General features: G+C 39.4%; 1 long non-coding RNA gene across 1 annotated transcript; it reads right to left on the bottom strand.

The window, feature by feature from the left end:
• Positions 1 to 581: 581 nt before the first annotated feature.
• On the bottom strand, positions 582 to 17,995 carry LOC118498498. Its single transcript, XR_004900981.1, has 4 exons — positions 17,875 to 17,995; positions 8,873 to 8,882; positions 3,541 to 3,543; positions 582 to 592 (listed from the first exon to the last, which is right to left on the bottom strand). It is a non-coding gene; the product is annotated as an uncharacterized LOC118498498 (long non-coding RNA).
• Positions 17,996 to 18,431: the final 436 nt, after the last annotated feature.

The raw sequence follows: 18,431 nt of genomic DNA, 5'->3' as shown, positions 1-18,431 counted from the left end.
AAAGAAATTGAAGCAGTAATCAAAAAACTCCCAACACACAAAAGCCCTGGGCCAGATGGTTTCACAGGAGAACTCTACAAACCATTTAAGGAAGAGCTAACCCCTACTCTACACAGACTATTCCAAAAAATCCAAAAAGATGGGAGTGTCCCAAACTCTTTTTATGAGGCCAACATCATCCTAATTCCAAAACCAGATAAAGACACAACAAAGAAAGAAAACTTCAGGCCAATATCACTGATGAACATTCACGCTAAAATCCTCAACAAAATACTGGCAAATCGCATCCAACAATACATTAAAAAGATCATACACCATGACCAAGTGGGATTCATTCCAGGGATGCAAGGATGGTACAATATTTGCAAATCAGTAAATGCAATACATCACATAAAGAAAAAGCAAAGACGAAAACCACATGATCATATCAATAGATGCAGAAAAAGCATTTGATAAGGTACAGCACCCATTCATGATGAAAACACTCAGCAAAGTGGGAATAGAGGGACCATACCTCAACATTATAAAGGCCATATATGACAGACCTACAGCCAACATCATTCTCAATGGGCAAAAATTAAAATCTTTTCCACTAAGATCAGGAACAAGACAAGGCTGTCCACTTTCACCACTTCTATTCAATATAGTACTGGAAGTTTTAGCCACAGCAATCAGACAGGAAAAAGAAATAAAAGGCATTCAAATCGGAAAGGAAGAAACAAAACTGTCACTGTTTGCAGATGATATGATAGTGTACATAGAAAATCCCATACACTCCACAAAAAAACTGCTTGACCTAATAAATGAATTTGGTAAAACAGCGGGATACAAAGTCAATATCCAGAAAACAAAGGCATTTCTGTATACCAACAATGAAACAGCAGAAGCAGAGATCAAGGAAAAAATCCCATTTGAAGTAGCAAAAAGAAAAATAGAATATCTAGGAATAACCTAACCAAAGAGGTGAAAGATCTGTATTTAGAAAACTACATAATACTCAGGAAAGAAATCAAGGAAGACACAAACAAATGGAAAAATATACCGTGTTCATGGATTGGAAGAATTAATATCATCAAAATGTCCATACTACTCAAAGCAATTTACACATTCAATGCAATTCCTATTAAAGTACCAATGGCATATTTCACAGACATAGAACGAACACTTCAAAAATTTATATGGAACCATAAACAACCCTGAATAGCTGCTGCAATTTTGAGAAAGAAGAGTAAAGTAGGAGGGATCACAATAGCTGACACTAAACTATACTACGAGGCCACTGTAACCAAAACAGCCTGGTACTGGCATAAAAACAGGCACATAGACCAATGGAACAGAACAGAGAGCCCAGAAACAACCCCAAGTCTCTATGGTCAATTAATATTTGACAAAGGAGGCAGCAACATAAAATGGAGTAAAAATAGCCTCTTCAACAAATGGTGTTGGGAGAACTGGACAGCCACATGCTAAAAAAATGAAACTCAAGCACCAACTTACACTATATACAAAAATAAATTCAAGGTGGATAAAAGACTTGAATATAAAATGTGGCACCATTAAAGTCATAGAAGAGAGTGTAGGTAGGAAAATCTCAGATATTTCACACAGAAACTTTTTTACTGACTTGTCCCCTAAAGCAAGGGACATAAAGGAAAGAATAAACAAATGGGACCTCATCAAAATTAAAAGTTTCTGCAAAGCTAAAGAAAACAGTATCAAAATTAAAAGAGAACCAACTGTATGGGAAAACATATTTGCCAATGATTTCTCAGACAAGGGTTTAATCTCCAAAATATATAAAGAACTTACAAGACTGCACTCTAAGAAGACAAGGAATCCAATTAAATAAATGGGCAAAGGACTTGAACAGACACTTCTCCGAGGAGGACATACAGAAAATCCAAAGACACATGAAGCGATGCTCAATATCGCTAGCCATCAGAGAGATGCAGATTAAAACCACAATGAGATACCACTTCACACCAGTCAGAATGGCCATCATAAACTAAGCAACAAACAAGTGTTGGAGAGGTTGTGGAGAAAATGGGACCCTTGTGCACTGTTGGTGGGACTGCAGACTGGTACAACCACTATGGAAAGCAGTATGGAACTTCCTCAGAAATCTAAAAATGGATCTGCCTTTTGGCCCAGCAATTCTACTGCTGGGACTCCATCCTAAGAATACTAAAACACCAACCCAAAAGAACCTATGCATCCCAATGTTCATAGCAGCGCAATTTACAATAGCTAGAAGCTAGAAGCAACCAAGATGCCCATCAGTAAATAAATGGATCAAAAAGCTATGGTACAGTTACACAATGGAATTCTATGCAGCAGAAAGAAAGAAGGAGCTCCTACCCTTTACAACAGCTTGGATAGAGCTGGAAAACATTATGCTAAGCGAAACAAGCCAGGCAGTGAAAGACAAATACCATAAGATCTCACCTTTAATAGGAACCTAAACAACAAAACAAAGAAACAAGCAAAATATAGAAGATGGAGGAATAGGTGGACGCACCGTACCTCCTCGCACAACCAAGAACAGAACCACAATAATTTACAACAGTGATTTGCAGTCATAATATCAGAACTGTCAGAGGATTTATCTGAATGGAAGTCGGACAGCCAAGAAGTTGAAGTAGACCGGTACATCAAGACTGGTAGGGGACGACAAGCCAAGCGAGCGGGCACAGGGCTGGCGCGGGTTGCAGGCGCGTGTTGGTCGGGGGAAATTTGGCGCAAAATCGGCGCGACAGCAATCCGGGACGCAAGAGCACAGCGGTGTAGCGGTGATCCCTGAGTATGCAAGCAGCGGCTGGGGGAATCAGTGGGGCAGCGATTGTGGACCAGGGCAGAGCTCGCGGCCCAGAAGCCCAAGGAGGTGTCTGACTCCAAGAGAACGGAAGGGTCGCCATTGATCCCTCCTGTCCCCGCTCCCGCCCCTGCCCCCACATATAACGTCACAAGCTAGCGACTGGGGCACCCAGCCCTGGTGAACATCTAAGGCTCCGCCCCCCCACCATAACAAGAGCGACCAGACCGGAGAAAAAATAAATAAATAAGTAAAATAATAGGAGAGACAGGGAAAGACATAAGACATGTTTCCAGCAGAACAGATCAGTCCCCCAGGACTCATCCTTTTGAGTGACCAAGAAATAGCCAATCTATCAGATGCACAGTTCAAAACACTGGTGATCAGGAAGCTCACAGAACTGGTTGATTTTGGATCCAAATTACATGAAAAATGCAGATTACCATAAAAGGGATGCAGGAAGACACACGGAGGAGAGCCAATTGTGAAAGGAAGGAATCTGAGTCTCAAAACAACACAGTGGACCAGAAGGAAGATAGAATCAACCAAGCAGGAAAGCATGATGAAATAAGAATTCAAAAAATCGAAGAAAAGCTTAAGACCATCGAGGACACCTTTAAACGTTCCAACATCCGAATTATAGGGGTACCAGAAGGGGAGGACCAACAAGTGGAAAAGTTATTTGAACAAATAATAAAGGAGAACTTCCCCAATCTGGCAAAGGGAACAGTCTTCCAAGAAATCCAAGGAGCGCAGAGAGCCCCAAAGAAGTTGGACCCAAGAAGAAACACACCAAGGCACATCATAATTACATTAGCCAAGGTAAAAACGAAGGAGAGAATCCTAGAAGCAGCAAGAGATAAGGGGACAGTAACCTACAAAGGAGTTCCCATCAGACTGTCAGCTGATTTCTCAAAAGAGACCTTACAGGCAAGAAGGGGCTGGAAAGAAATATTCCAAGTCATGAAAGACAAGGACCTACATCCCAGATTGCTCTATCCAGCAAAGCTCTCATTTAGAATGGAAGAGAAGATAAAGTGCTTTTCAGATAAGGTCAAATTAAAGGAGTTCATCATCACCAAGCCCTTACTTTATGAAATGCTAAAGGGACTTATCTAAGAAAAGAAGATAAAGAAAAGACATGTATAGTAAAAGGACAGCAAACTCACAAATATTAACAACCACACCTAAAGCAAACCCAAAAGAAACTAAACAACTAGAATAGGAACAGAACCACAGAAATAGAGGGCACAAGGGGGGCTAGCAGTAGGTGTGGGAGGAGGAGAGAGGGGGAAAAGGTATAAAGAATAAGTAGCATAGAATGTAGGTTGAAAATAGATAGGGGGAGGGCAAGAATAGTACGGGAAATGTAGAAGCTAAAGAACTCATAAGTATGACACATGGACATGAACTAAAGGGGGGGAATGTGGGTGGGAGAGGGGGCACAGGGTGGAGGGGAGTGAAGGGGGAAATGGGACAACTGTAATAGCATAATCAATAAAATATATTAAAAAAAAGAAAAAGAAAAAAAATGAAACAAGCAAAATATAAACAAAGACACTGAAATAGAGGACAGGCTGACAGTGACCACAAGGGAGAGAAGAGGGAATTTAAGGGGACAATGGGAAGGGTTCACGAGAACAAATTTAAAGGACACCTGAACAAAACTAGGGGGAGGGTGGTAATGGGAGGGAAATGGGGAAGGTTGGGAGGCTGGGCTGGATTGGGAGTAAAAGGGAGAAAACTGTACTTGAACAATGATTAAAATAAAATTTAAAAAAAAAGAAAGAAAGAAAGAAAGAAAGAAAGAAAGAAAGAAAGAAAGAAAGAAAGAGAAAATTAAAAAAAAAAAAGATTGCCTGTTATCGCCAAAGAATAAACATATAGATCAATGGAAGCAAATAGTCTAGAATCAGATCCATATACATATCGTAAACTTGTTTTTAATAAAGACAGACAATGATATTTAATGGAAAAAATAGTTTTTTTTCCCAAAAAGTAGTGCTGCAGGTTTTAAAGAGATGTTTGTACATTTATGTTTAGACCAGCGTTATTCACAGTAGTCAAAAGGTAGGTGCAATCAAAATACCTATCAACAGATAAATAGATAAAACAAAATGCAGTATCTACATAGAGTATTATTCAGCCTTAAAAAGGAAGGAAATTCTGACACATGCTACAACACAGGACACTGAACCTTGAGGACATTATGCTAAGTAAAGTAAATCAGTCACAAAAAGACACATACTGTATTATTCCACTTATATGAGATATCTACAGTACTCAAACTCATAGAAACAGAAAATTGAATAGTGGTTGGCAGGGGATGAGGGAGGGGAATGAAGAGCTGTTTAATTGATATAGACTTTCAGATTTGCAGGGTGAAAAAGTTCTGGAGATTGGTCATACAACACTGTGAATACATTTAATACTACTAAATTGTAAACTTAAAAAATGGTAAGATGGTAAGCTTTATGTTGTGTTTTTCACCACAACTTAGATAAAAATGGTGCTGGAAAAACTATATAGAAAATAGACTAGATGTTTTCTGGAGCAAAATTAGAAATCAATGGAGATTAACAGTAAATGTTTATGGAGTGATGAACATATCCTAAAACAAATGCATAGTGATAGTTGGAGAACTTGGTAAATTTACTGTTTTGATCATGGAATTGTACACTTCAAAAGAATGAATTAAAGCTCTGGCTGGTGTAGCTCAGTGGATTGAGCATGGGCTGTGAACCAAAGTGTCACAGTTTTGATTCCCAGTCAAGGTACATGCCTGGGTTGCAGGCTATGACCCCCAGCAACCACACATCGATGTTTCTCTCTCTCTCTCTCTCTTTCTCCCTCCCTTCCCTCTCTAAAAATAAATAAATAAAATCTTAAAAAAAAAACAATGAATTATCCCTGGCTGGTGTGGCTCAGTGCATTGAATGCTGGCCTGTAAACCAAAGGGTTGCTGGTTTGATTTCCCATCGGGACACATGCCTGGGTTGCAGTCCAGGCCCCTAGTTGGGGGCACATGAGAAGCAACCACACATTGATGTTTCTCTCCCTTTCTTTCTCTCTCTCTCTTCTCCTGTGTCTAAAGAAATGAATAAAATATTTTAAAAAGAGAATGAATTATATGATATGAAAAATATACTTCATTAAATTATTATTTTTACAAAATGATGTAGGTACATTATCCCTAAGCAATCTCTTATCTGATTTCTGTTATTATAAAATATTCTTAGATGTGATACCAAAAGCATGATCCATAAAACAAAAATTGAAAAGGTACACTTTATAAAATTTAAAGTAAAAGAAAAATTTATAAAAGACACTATAAAGAGAATAAAGCCACGGCTGGTGTAGCTCAGTGGATTGAGCATGGGCTGTGAACCAAAGGGTTGCTGGTTCGATTCCCAGTCAGGGCACATGCCAACGCTGCAGGCCAGGTCCCCAGTGGGGGCCACCTGAGAGGCAACCACACACTGATGTTTCTCTCCTTCTTTCTCTCTCGCATGCCCCTCTGTCTAAAAATAAATTAATTAAATCTTTTTAAAAAGAGAATAAAGAAGACAAGGTAAAATTACATATTAGACAAAAGACATGTTCAGAAGGTATAAAGAACTCTCAAGTTCAACAGTAAAGACACAAATGATCAGATTTTAAAATGTGCAAAAGACTCAATGACCAGACACTTCACCAAAGAGAATAGGAAAATGGCAAAAAAAAAAAACCACACACACAAGAAAGATATACAACTTCATTAGTCATTAGGAAAATACAAATTGAAACCATAATGAGATACCACTACATACCTAACAGCATAGCTAAAGTAAAAAAATGATACTGACAATACCAAGAGTTTGTGAGAATGTAAAACTACAACTCTCATATATCTACCACTTTGTAGAAATGCAAAATCATACAGCTTAAACATATGCTTAAACATATGACCCAGCACCAAAACCTATATATGAGTATTTATAAAGGTTCTGTTCATAACTGCCAAAACTTGGAAGCAACCCAAATGTTTATTAACAGATGAATGGATAACCAAACTGTAGTACAACCATACAATAGAATACTACTTGACAATAAAAATATATAAACATGCAACAACTTGGATGAATCTCCAGAGAACTTTGCTAAGTAAAAGAAGCTAGTCTCGAAAGGTTACATAGAATATGATTCCATGTATATGAATCCTGGAAAAGAGAAACCTATAGTTATAGAAAATTTATCAGCTTTTTCCAAGGGTTAGATGTGTGCAAAGAGTATATTATAAAGGAAGAACACAAGCGAGATTTCAGGGGAGGTGGAACTGTTCTGTATCCTCACTGTGGTGGTAGCTTCATGAATCTATATATGTGCTAAAACTCAAAGTTATATACCATAAAAGACAGCTTCAGTGAATGATAATTTTAAAAGTTACATGAAAAATAAATCCTTTTTCAAATTTGTTAAGATGGTAAATTTTACGTTACACATTTTACCACAATAAAAATATCATTTGCCCTGGCTGGTGTGACTCAGTGGATTGAGTGATCACCTGCAAACCAAAGGGTCGCTGGTCCATTCCCAGCCAGGGCACATGCCTGGGTTGCAGGCCAGGTCCCCAGTAGAGGGTGTGTGAGAGGGAAGCACACATTGATATTTCTCTCCTTCTCTTTCTCCCTCCCTTCCCATCTCTCAAAACAAATAAATAAAACATTTTTTTAAAATATCACTGAATCAATCCTACTTCAATCACTTCCTAGCTCTATGACCTTGGGTAACTTTACCTCATTTTACCTGTATGCAAAATGTGAATTGTAAAACTCATAGGCTTATCATGAGAATTAGATAAGAACTTTATATAAAATGCTTGGCATATCATAAGGGCTCAATTAATGTTAGCTATTAGTATTTTTTACCATGTAGATACTAATTTCTACCTTATTGAATCCATCTTAAACACGTCCTTGAGAATATTTTTCTTAATCTCAAGTTATATTATTTTCCTATCCCTTCTTAATGTATTTGTATCCTTTCTACTCAGTAGAACAGGTGGGTTGCCAGGAGGAGCCTAAGTACCTGCTAATGAGTCTCTCAGTCATTTCCTATCCTTGGGCATAGATAACGGTCCAACATGAACAAGAATCTGCTACATCCTTAGCACATCATGCCTGGACTGCTGCCTACTCTTTTTGAGACAGAGCCCTTTAGATGACGCAGTCCTGACACCACCCCTGCATTCCAGGCATACTCTCCTCTCTCTGAAAGTTACTGCTGAGGTCTCAGTATTGATTTAACAGAGAAGAATTCTACATTCTGCAGGGGAGAGTGCCAAGAGGCAAGAGAGAAAACCAACAGGAAACTGGAAAATTAGACATATTTTGCTAAGTTCACAACTGGCCAAGAGCCGACTATATCAGCCCACTTTTGCTTAATAATCCTCTCCCCCAAATTTAAAGATAGAATATCTTACCTCAATCCACCCTAACATGTAGAAAAATCTTTTAAAAAGTGGAACACTAGGTAAGGCAATTGGGTTTGATATTGGATGTAATATTTCTTCAGGCCACAGTTCCAACAAACCTGTTCTATCCAACAAATTATTATTTAACCTGTTCATCATACCCTGCCCTGTGCCCCACTTGCAAAAACATATTTCAGATGGCATTTGCTCCATAATGTTCAACTGGGAAATAAGGCATACACCATACTCCCAACAATAGCTCCCAGAGTATACAGTTGCCTGCAACAGAGAAGAGAAAAAAATTCCATCTCCTGCCCCCTCAGGATCAAACTGGGGCTTCAGCCCACACAGATCTGTCACTCTGAGAAGATTCCCCAGCCATGGCATCAGCTTTGCCAAAGAAGAACAGAGAAATTGCATCTCACAACTGTGCAAATTAAGCTTTCCTATTCTAGCCTGTATTTTAGCAGCACCGCCTTCTTATGACAATTATCTCAAAAACACAAACCCAGTTTTTACCAGAGTAGAAACTTGACTTGAAAAAGGAATCTCCTGCACTAAGTCCACACTAGACCCTAAAATCATGTTCCAAAATAACCAAACTCTACATTTGAGGAACTTAGAGTGCAGGATTTGGCACTGTTTAAAAAGCCTGCTTTAACAGGTACCCGCCCAAACTTGTCACCTGAGAAATATTCTTTAAAAAGGAATTAAATATGGGGTTTCTATCATGTCATTCTGCCCTCCCTGAATATCAGCACTAACACTGCCTCTCAAACCTTCTGCAATCCAAATCTTACCCATTCTCTAAGGCCCAGTTCAAATGTCATCTTTTAGGAAGCTTCTTTAAGTAGCAACATTCCTAGCAAGGATTTATAATTGTTTCGTGTGCTGCTCCATCGTGGTGAACAAAACGAAAGGCTTCTCTTTCCAAGTAGATGGCAGGCTCAAGAGCAAGGAGTCTGCTTATATCCCTGTTCTGCAGTTGGGGTTTCATAAGTACTTGCCACTTAACTATAAAACGCTGAAGTGCCAAGTACATTAAAGCAATCCTGGATCCCAATGGATCCACAGAGACTTATACACACAGGACCACCCATTAAACCATTTCAGTGCTGAGAAGATACCAAAAATTTATATGATCCTTAAAGCTGTTTGTTACTACCACGTAAATGAAAAACTGGTTCAAAATGCTCAGCCCAAACATTTGAGTTAGGAGATTCATGAGCTTACAGGGAGAGTGAGACTCAGGCAACGTAGCCCATTGAGAACCTTAAATGAGACCTGTGATGGAAAGGAGCCAGGCTGTAGGTTATAAAATTTTGCCTTGCTCATTATGTCTTCTTTCACTGTTTATATTCACAAATTAAGTATTTTGCAAGTAATATAGTCTGAAGACCAGCATTTCCTCAGGTCAGGTTGTCTCCTAACAGACTTAAAGTGGGTGTTCCTCTATGTTCTTCAGAAGAAAAGTTCTAGTGGCACAAATCATCTGCAAGTCCTGCCAGGACTGTGGGTACAAGGATTACACAGACAAGGTAAAATGCCCAGACTAAGAAACCCAAACTAGGGGTGGATATACAGGGTAAGGTATAGGTAAGGGAGGTAACTGAAACCAGAAGGTCACAATGGGTGTGGGGCACAGCACTGGAGGTCAGAAGATGGAAGAGGGGAGAAACCAGACAAGCCATGAGGAGTCTAGAAGCATATGGGTATCAGACAGCAAGGCAAGGATCAGGATTGCATAATTAAAGAGCAGTGGATGGGGAGGCAATTATGCCACTTACTACATCTGTGATCTTTGACAGGTCACATCACCACAGCCCATATTACTTTATCTATGAAGCAGGGACAATTAAAGCTACCTTACTACCTACTTCACACTATAGTAACAAGGATCAGAAGAGATAAAATATATATGAACATGCCTTCTGAACTCCAACTCACAATTCAAATGTGAGAGATTACTATTATTAAATCATATGTATGAACCAGGGACAGAAGGATATAGCACTAACTAGAAAAGCTAACTAAGTTGTGAGTCCAAAACCTGCACCAGAGCCACAGAAATACACAAATAAATCTTAGCAATAGAAGGAAGGGCCATAAAGTATCAGTGATAGAGGCCATGAAGCTAAGATACCTTCCAGTACAGGAAGTATCTTAATAAGCTAAGACAAATCACAAAGACACACAATACCCTCTCCTCTCTCTTAACAGAGTAAAGTTAAATAAATATCATCCAATTTTGAGCACTGACTGTGGACCCACATGAGATTGCAGTGAAGAGGTGGGGAGAGCTATGAGGCAGTGAGCTTTCTTCTTGCTCTGTCTTTTCTGTCTCTGTGAGTGGCACTACCACTCACCCAGTGGTCCAAACCAGAAACCTGAGAATCATTCTAGACTTCTCCCTGTCTCTGGCCCTTCTTATCCAATCGATCACTAAGTCCTATCACTTTTACTCCCTAACACAACTAAAATTGGTACTTTCTCTCAATTCCTATTGCCCAGGTACTAGCTCCATCAGTCCCTCCTTATCTCAACACCATAATCAGCCTCCAAGCCATCTACCAAAGTAATCTTTTTTCATCACTAATCAGATTATGTAACTCCAGTGAACAAATTTCTACAATGGCTCACCACTAACTGCAGCCTGAAGTTAAATGGCCTTAACTTGACAAGGCCTTCCACAATCTGGTCCCTAATGCATCTCCAGTCCTAGCTCTTACTAGATACTCTACCCACCTCCAACTAACTGCCTTTTAATCATGCCAAACCATTTTATTTTGTCTAATGTTTCATACTTTTTCAAGCCTCTATGACTTTTCTGTGATTTTTTGCTGTTTGCAATATACTTCTTTTCTGCCAATATAAACTAAGCTTTTAAAATTAAACTCAATAAATCATCACCTCTTTTATGCTTTCCTGCTTCCTGCAAGTAGAACTGGCCTCTACTCTTTCTTTTGTGCTTTTTCCTGTAATCTATTTTGACCTTTATCATAGCACCTAAATATATTATTGTGTTTTTAAATTTGTTTATTTATCTCCCCTACTAGACTGGGTACTTCTTGAAGGCAAGGAACATGTCTTAACCATTATCGTTGAAACTGCAGTGCCTAGCACAGGTCCTAATATAGAAAGTACTCAATAAGTGCTTGTTGAATACATGAATAAATAAAGTAATCACAAAGAGAATAATTATAAGACATGGACTAAGCCCTCAGAAAGTATACTAAGCAAATGTTAAATTGTGTGTTGCAGACAATAGGTGCTATAGGAGAACATGATGCAGGTTCCCTAACTGAGGAATAGTCCCTGGAGAGGGTGAGGCTTAAATTGAGCCTCAAGGAACTGATAGAACTTAAAAAGTTGGAAGTACATATGTGTGTCCATGTCTAAGGATGTGTGTGGGGTGGGGCTAGAAGAGCTGCAGAGAGATTTTAAGGAGAATTAAATCTCAGGAACAAGATGAGCTTCCTAAACATTCAGAGAGATAATGTCAGCTCCCACACAGCACTAAATAAGCACATTTCCAATTAATAAAGTGGCTTGCTCTTTGTTTTCAGAAAATGGAGAAATTCAATTATCTGGTTTGGAAAAGCTGCCTCAGAATCACTTGGCACACAGGTTGAATATGGAGCCACCATCCCAGCAGAACATAAATCAAATGTAGAATGGCTCTAACAAAGCTCAGAACATGCACCAAAAACTGAGAGAGACAGGACCTGGATTCCAGCCATAACCAGTGAGTCAAGGTCTCCGAGGGGCAGCTGCAAGCAGGATGCTGAATCAAAGAGGAAGAAGCAATACTTTTTAAAGAAACTGTCACCTCCAGAAACAACCCTCCTCCCCACTCCCCCCAAAAAACAGTGGCATTGGGATTCAGTAAAAACAAAAACATTTGAATATGCAAGTGACACAAACAGCAGGCAGATGTGCAGAGACTGACAGACGTACATAGTTGTTTCTAGGCTTTAAAAACTGGGAAGCATTTGAAGAACTGAGTCCTTCCAATTCCCAATATTGTGACAGCCACATGATACTAATATAGATGGCTAAGTGATGAGAAGTTCATGCAATTAACCTGATCTTTTTGCCTATTGCTATGATACCAATAGGTAATGTTCATTGGTGGTTTTTACTGACATGGACAGCTGTAGTGATACTATGTAACCTATCAGTCAAGTCAAATTCATCTTTTAGAGACTTTTTCTCTCTTTGCAAAGTAAATATAAAATAGTCATAGCTCATGATGTTGACACTGGAGATGTCACAAGCTGACCTTCCCACATCTTGCCCCATGGTGCCCTAGTCAGAGAAAGAACTGGCCCTGAGAGGAACACACAGAAAGAGGGATTTTGGGTATATACAGCATTGGAGATACTGCCTAAGACTTCTGGAGGATACAGCTAGATGTTAGATGACAATGATAGATTATAGAGATAGATGACATATAAATGATGAGATAGAGATAGATGATGACAGAGAGGGAAAAAGGGAGAGAAGGAGGGAGGGGGAGAGAGAGGGAAACAGAAAGGGGGGGGTTGCAGGAGGGAGGGGTTGCAGGAGGTAGGGAGGGAGGGAAAGAGTTATCAAAATTCATTATTATTCATTTGAAGATAGAGCAAATTGCCACACAGGTTGCATCTTTGCAGCTTGTGGACTTGAACTAAATTTCTTGCCTATAGATGCATAGGTATCTAGATAACCTTCACCTTTCAAGTATAGATATGCTAAAGAGGCTCATGCAGGGTGGAGCTCCCACCCAAGCACAAATACACTCTCCCTTGTTCATCCTGTTTTTCTCTGTCTTTGCTCAGGATGCCCTGAATCCTATCATTGTTCTATCAAAATTAATATTGATGCCTAGGCTTGGATTTCCCCAAAATGTTTCAAAGAAAGATATATAGCTGCTTTATCAAGCATGAAAAATGAATGCAGGTCCTCAATTGCAATAATTTATGGCACCAGGTTTTACTGACCTGACTTGAACAGACACAAATATGATACTGCTCTGTATCCTCTACTCTGTTCTCTCTTACTTAGCCAAGGTTGGGTTTATTGAGAGCAGACGTTATCTAAAACCTAGTCAATCTCCACTATAGAAATCAATCAATCAATCAATCAATCAAATACATAAACCATCAACTTCAGGAGCAGGACAATAAAAACCCAGGATCCAGATCTTAATGAGGTTCTGCCTTAATTAAGCAAGGCATACTACAACTTCCAATTTTACTTGCCAAGTGGAGAGGTCACAGAATGTCATATTATCTGAGGTCAAAAGGCCTTTACAAACTATTTAATTCAGCCTTCCTGTTTTATAGATGAGGAACTGAACCTCAGAGAGTAAACATGACTTTTCCAAGGGCACACAAACTATTAGTAGAACTTTGGCTCCAAGACTCCAGATTCAGAAGCATGTGGTAGGTGGTATAATGAAAATTATATAAAGACTCAGACCTAAATTTAAGTACTGGATTTTCTTTTTACTAGGCAAAGTCACTTGACCCAGAACTGGGTTCACCTGACAGGCTAGTGAAACTCCACAGGGCAGTGGTAGTTAATGGATAGTTAAGAACCACCTATAATGCCTATTGTAGATGTTAAAGTCATTTGCATTACAGCAATGTAAGTTATTCTCCACACCTTCATAAAATTTCAGTAAAATCTACACTGCTTAGAAGTACCTTGGATGGGTGATTGTTTTTATGGATCTAGGGGAAGGCTTTGGACTTCTAGCAACCATGGAATTGGCAGGAGTTCATATTAATTTCAACTAGATCTGACATCAAGGTTGCAGCTAACTTCTGAGGTATAAACGTCTCAAGCCTTCCAGAATTGGATATTTATCAATTGAATCCATGTCTCTTAGCTGTCCCAATTGAGCCTCTATTGAGATGGGATTCAATCTCCAGGGACTAAGTGCATCTGTACCAGAAGTAAATGGTCAAGAGACAAAGACTTCAAAATCAAAGCTTCTGGTTTTTTTTAAATAATTTTTCTTTTGTTTTTTAAAAGATGTTATTTATTTATTTTGAGAGAGGGGAAGGGAGGGAGAAAGAGAGGGAAAGAAACATCAATGTGCAGTTGCCTCTCATATGCCCCCCACCAGGGACCTGGCCCATAACCTAGGTATGTGCCCTTTGGTTCACAGGCCAGCACTCAATCCACTAAGTCACACCGGCCAGGGCTTAAAGCTTCTTAAGTAATCTCAAGGAAGGGGGAAAAACATTATTATTAAGTATTGTTTACTGGCTGCAGAGGAGGAAAAAAGGGAGAGGTAGGCAATGGTCAAATTTGGCTTAAATGGCTTTCCTAATGGCAATTTTAAAGGACCAATTCTAGGTTAGTTTTGATACTAACTTCACCCTAAAATGTTATACCCCTCTTTTCCTTGATTCATCTTACACATATAGTCCCCATAGCCTCATGGCTTTCCGGAATTTTCATTGTCAACTTAATGTATCCCAAAGAAAACTATGATATTCAATACCTGTCTTCTACTAACACTCAGGTGGAAAATCTCAGAAGAGAGAATAAAGACTTGATGTGATATAGACATGTGAAAAAGCCCCCTTTTAGTACCCTGAGGTCTCTGTTTCAGTGGCTCTCAACTTTAGCGTGTATAAGAATTACCTGAGGAAAACATAGAGCTTCCTTGAACCCTACCAGAGAGTTTCTGATTAAGTCTAGGAGCGCACCCAGGAAACTGCATTTTTAACAATATTTCTAACTGCTTTTTTATGGAGCAGATCTAGATTGATTGCTTGATTGATTTTTATGGATTGGTATATTAGTCTGCTAGTGCTGCCATAACAAATTACCACAGACTGGGTGGCTTAAACAACATAAATTTATTTCTCACAGTTTCAGATACTACAAGTCCAACATCAAGGTGCTGGCAGATTTGGTTTCTCCTGGGGTCTCTCACCTTGGCTAGTAGATGGATGTCTTATTTGTGTCCTCACAAGGTCTTTTTTCTGTGCAAGAACATCCCTGATGCCTCTTCCTCTTCATATAATGACACTAATCCTATTGGATTAAGGCCCAACCCTCCTGACTTCATTTAATGTTAATTACCTCTCTAAAGGCCCTATCTCCAAATACAATCAGGTTGAGGATTAAGTTTTCAACATATGAATTGGGGAGAGGGGGGATTACACACAATTCATTTCATCACACAAGTCTATAAGGATTACTTGGAGAAATAGTGATGGCTGAGATGTGAAATATGGAATATAATCTATCAGAAATAGCTACCCAGAAGCCATGGTATGCAGATTCTAGGCTACCTACTGGAGAAAGTGTAATTTTTTAAATGCCCCTTGGTTTTGAAAGTCCAAGGTAGGAGGGAAATTTTATCAATACATTCAAGACATTGACAAGGGCCAAATAAATATAATTACCATATATAATTTATCATCCAAATCAGAATACTTAATTGTAAAATAAGGCAATAGCCATAAAATGGAAATATCCTGAGTAAACCAGACCCTCTGGTTATCCTATAGATACATTCTTGTTATATGTTCAGGGACAAAGCCAGCTTTAAAATGTAGGCAGTAGCCTAATCCATTTACTTATACTGAACACCTAATAAAATTATTTCTGCCCAGGTAAGTACACCTTACAAAATACAAGTGCTACTAGAGAGAGTATATATGTATGGGGGTTGGAGGGAAGGGAGTAGTAATGTATAAAACCATTATCACTTATTAATGCCTTAGCTTGAATTAGTTCTCCAGATTAACTTGAGTTCCTAGTTAAGGCCTGCTAGAAAGGTTATAGAATAGGTATGCTTTGACAGAAGAAGGAGGAAAAGAGCATGGATGAGGAGGCTGAGGCTCTTAGAGATGAAATGATTTGTCCAAGGTTACACAGCTCACACGTAAGTGCAGAGGCTATTCTCCAACCCAGGCCTTCTGTCTCCTATTCTGGTGTTCCTATTGTAACAGGGTGCAGAGTTGGGGTCTCCAAAAATAGCAGAGCATATTCCCCACAAACCTTAATTGGGGGAAAGGGAGAGTGGATGATATGGCTTTTGCATGACAATGGCAAATTAAAAACTGTGCTCCCACCTGGGGGGCAAAAGGAATATGTGACTTTGAGAGCATTTGAGGACTTGTAACAGTCTGGGGAGCTTATACAGCACTTTCATGAGAGGCTGGAGCCACATGCCCCTACATCACTGAGCATTCTTGCACTGAATAAAGATAGCAGCCAAAAGAATGTAAAAGATGTGGGGAAACTACCAAATGTAACACATCATAGGAGGGACTGGATATGAAGTCACAGGAAGTTCTGGGCTGAGCATTTAAAATAAGGGAAGGCTGAAAGAGAAGGAGGAAGCAGTCATGCAATTTGAAGGGGTGTAGAGAAGGGGCCCCAGACTGTCATGAGGTCTGGTGTATAAGGAGATGTCATGTGGATTGGAGTAGGAGCTGGAGTAAGAAAGAGGAGACCCTCTGGGAAATCTGCCTGGAGAAGATGGTGGCAGAGCTGATGGAGCTGTACGGGAACCTGCCTAACCAACCACAGATTAGTGGGAGATGCATGGAGCTGAGCTGAACTGTGACCGGAAATGCAGAGCCACAGACTTCTGCTTTTCTGAAAGATGGTAAGTCTGGTGTATTCTGAAATTGGCCTGGTTTGGCAAAGGAAGGCAGAACTACGTGTTTTGTGGTGTTTTAAAGCAAGTAGGACTTAACAGCAGAAATCTGTCATTATTCTAAATCTGTATAACCTTTAAATAAATAACCCCTTTCCTTTTTCACCAAGCTCTTGCACAGGGAGTCATACTTCTTGGTGGCAGGCAATTGAACTCCACAGTTGTTCCAGAACAGCATTGGTGGAGTTCTATAACGCTATCTGTCCATTACACTCCAAGGTATTTAGGAAATAACAGTGGTACATGAGTGTTGAACTGTGGTCAGCCAATGAATATAATAAAAGCCTAGAGCACTTAACATGTATGGTAGCAGAATCATGCACCTCACCCCCAGCAAAGATATCTACATCCTAAACTCCAGAATCTGAGAACATATTAGGCTATATGGCCAAAGGGAACTAAAGCTACAGATGGAATTAATGTCGCTAATCCAGTTACTTTAAAATAGACAGATTATCTTGGATCAGCTGGATGGGTCCGATATAGTCAAAAGGGAAGATGGAGGCAGTAGAGTATGTCAGGGAGTTGCCACATGAGAAAGATTTGACTGGCTTTGAAGCTGGAAGATGGAGCGATAGCCAAAGAATGTAGCCTCTAGAAGCTGGAAAAGGAAATGAAACAGATTCTCCCCTAGATCATCCAGGAAAGAATTCAGCCCTGCTAACCCCTTGACTTTTAGCCCACTGAAACACATTTTAGATTTGTGGACTTCTGACCTCCATAATTGTAAGATAATAAATTTGTATTATGGTAATTTGTTATAGCAGCAATAGAAAACTAATACAACGTAGTGGGAAGAGTGATAGGGTGAGACAGTAAGGGCTGAGGAGGACATGTGTGGGGGGGTAAACACACACACAGCAGAATTGAGATGATTTATTTGTTAGGCAATCTTTGCCTACTTTGCTATTCTGCTCAACAGATAAAATCAGTAGACACTTTAGATCAGGGGTGTTGAACTCATTTCACCAGGGGCCACATCAGCCTCATGGTTGCCTTCAAAGGGCTGAATGTAATTTTAGGACTGTATAAATGTAAATACTCCTTAACTAGGGGCAAGGAACTCTACATTTGGCCCTTTGAAGGCAACCTCGAGGCTGATGTGGCCCCTGGTGAAAATGAGTTTGACACTCCTGCTTTAGATAATAATTGGGTTTTAATACGCTCTTCTCATTTTATATAAATAACCTAGGAGGAGTAAATCAGTCATTTGTTAATTCTGAAATAGCTCATCTGATCTTTAGGACAGGTGCAAATCCCCTAATTCCCAGTACATCTTTCTGCAAAGAATCAGCATTTTAAAACCAGAATTTCAAATAGGATAAATAAGAGAAGGGAGATTAAAATAAAATGTTTCCCTTCCAGACAATTTTCCTCTGAACAAAACATCTCTTCCCCATGACCCAAAGATAATTTTGCCAGTGACATGCACAAGCATGAAATTCTATTTACTCTGCATTTATTTTTCTATTACTTGATTCCATGGAGAAAGAAGA

This window comes from Phyllostomus discolor, chromosome X (genome assembly GCF_004126475.2).
Source record: "Phyllostomus discolor isolate MPI-MPIP mPhyDis1 chromosome X, mPhyDis1.pri.v3, whole genome shotgun sequence".
In the NCBI taxonomy this organism is placed as follows: Eukaryota; Metazoa; Chordata; class Mammalia; order Chiroptera; family Phyllostomidae; genus Phyllostomus; species Phyllostomus discolor.
Note: the sequence above shows the minus strand (reverse complement) of the source record. Positions and strands in the feature narration are given on the sequence as shown.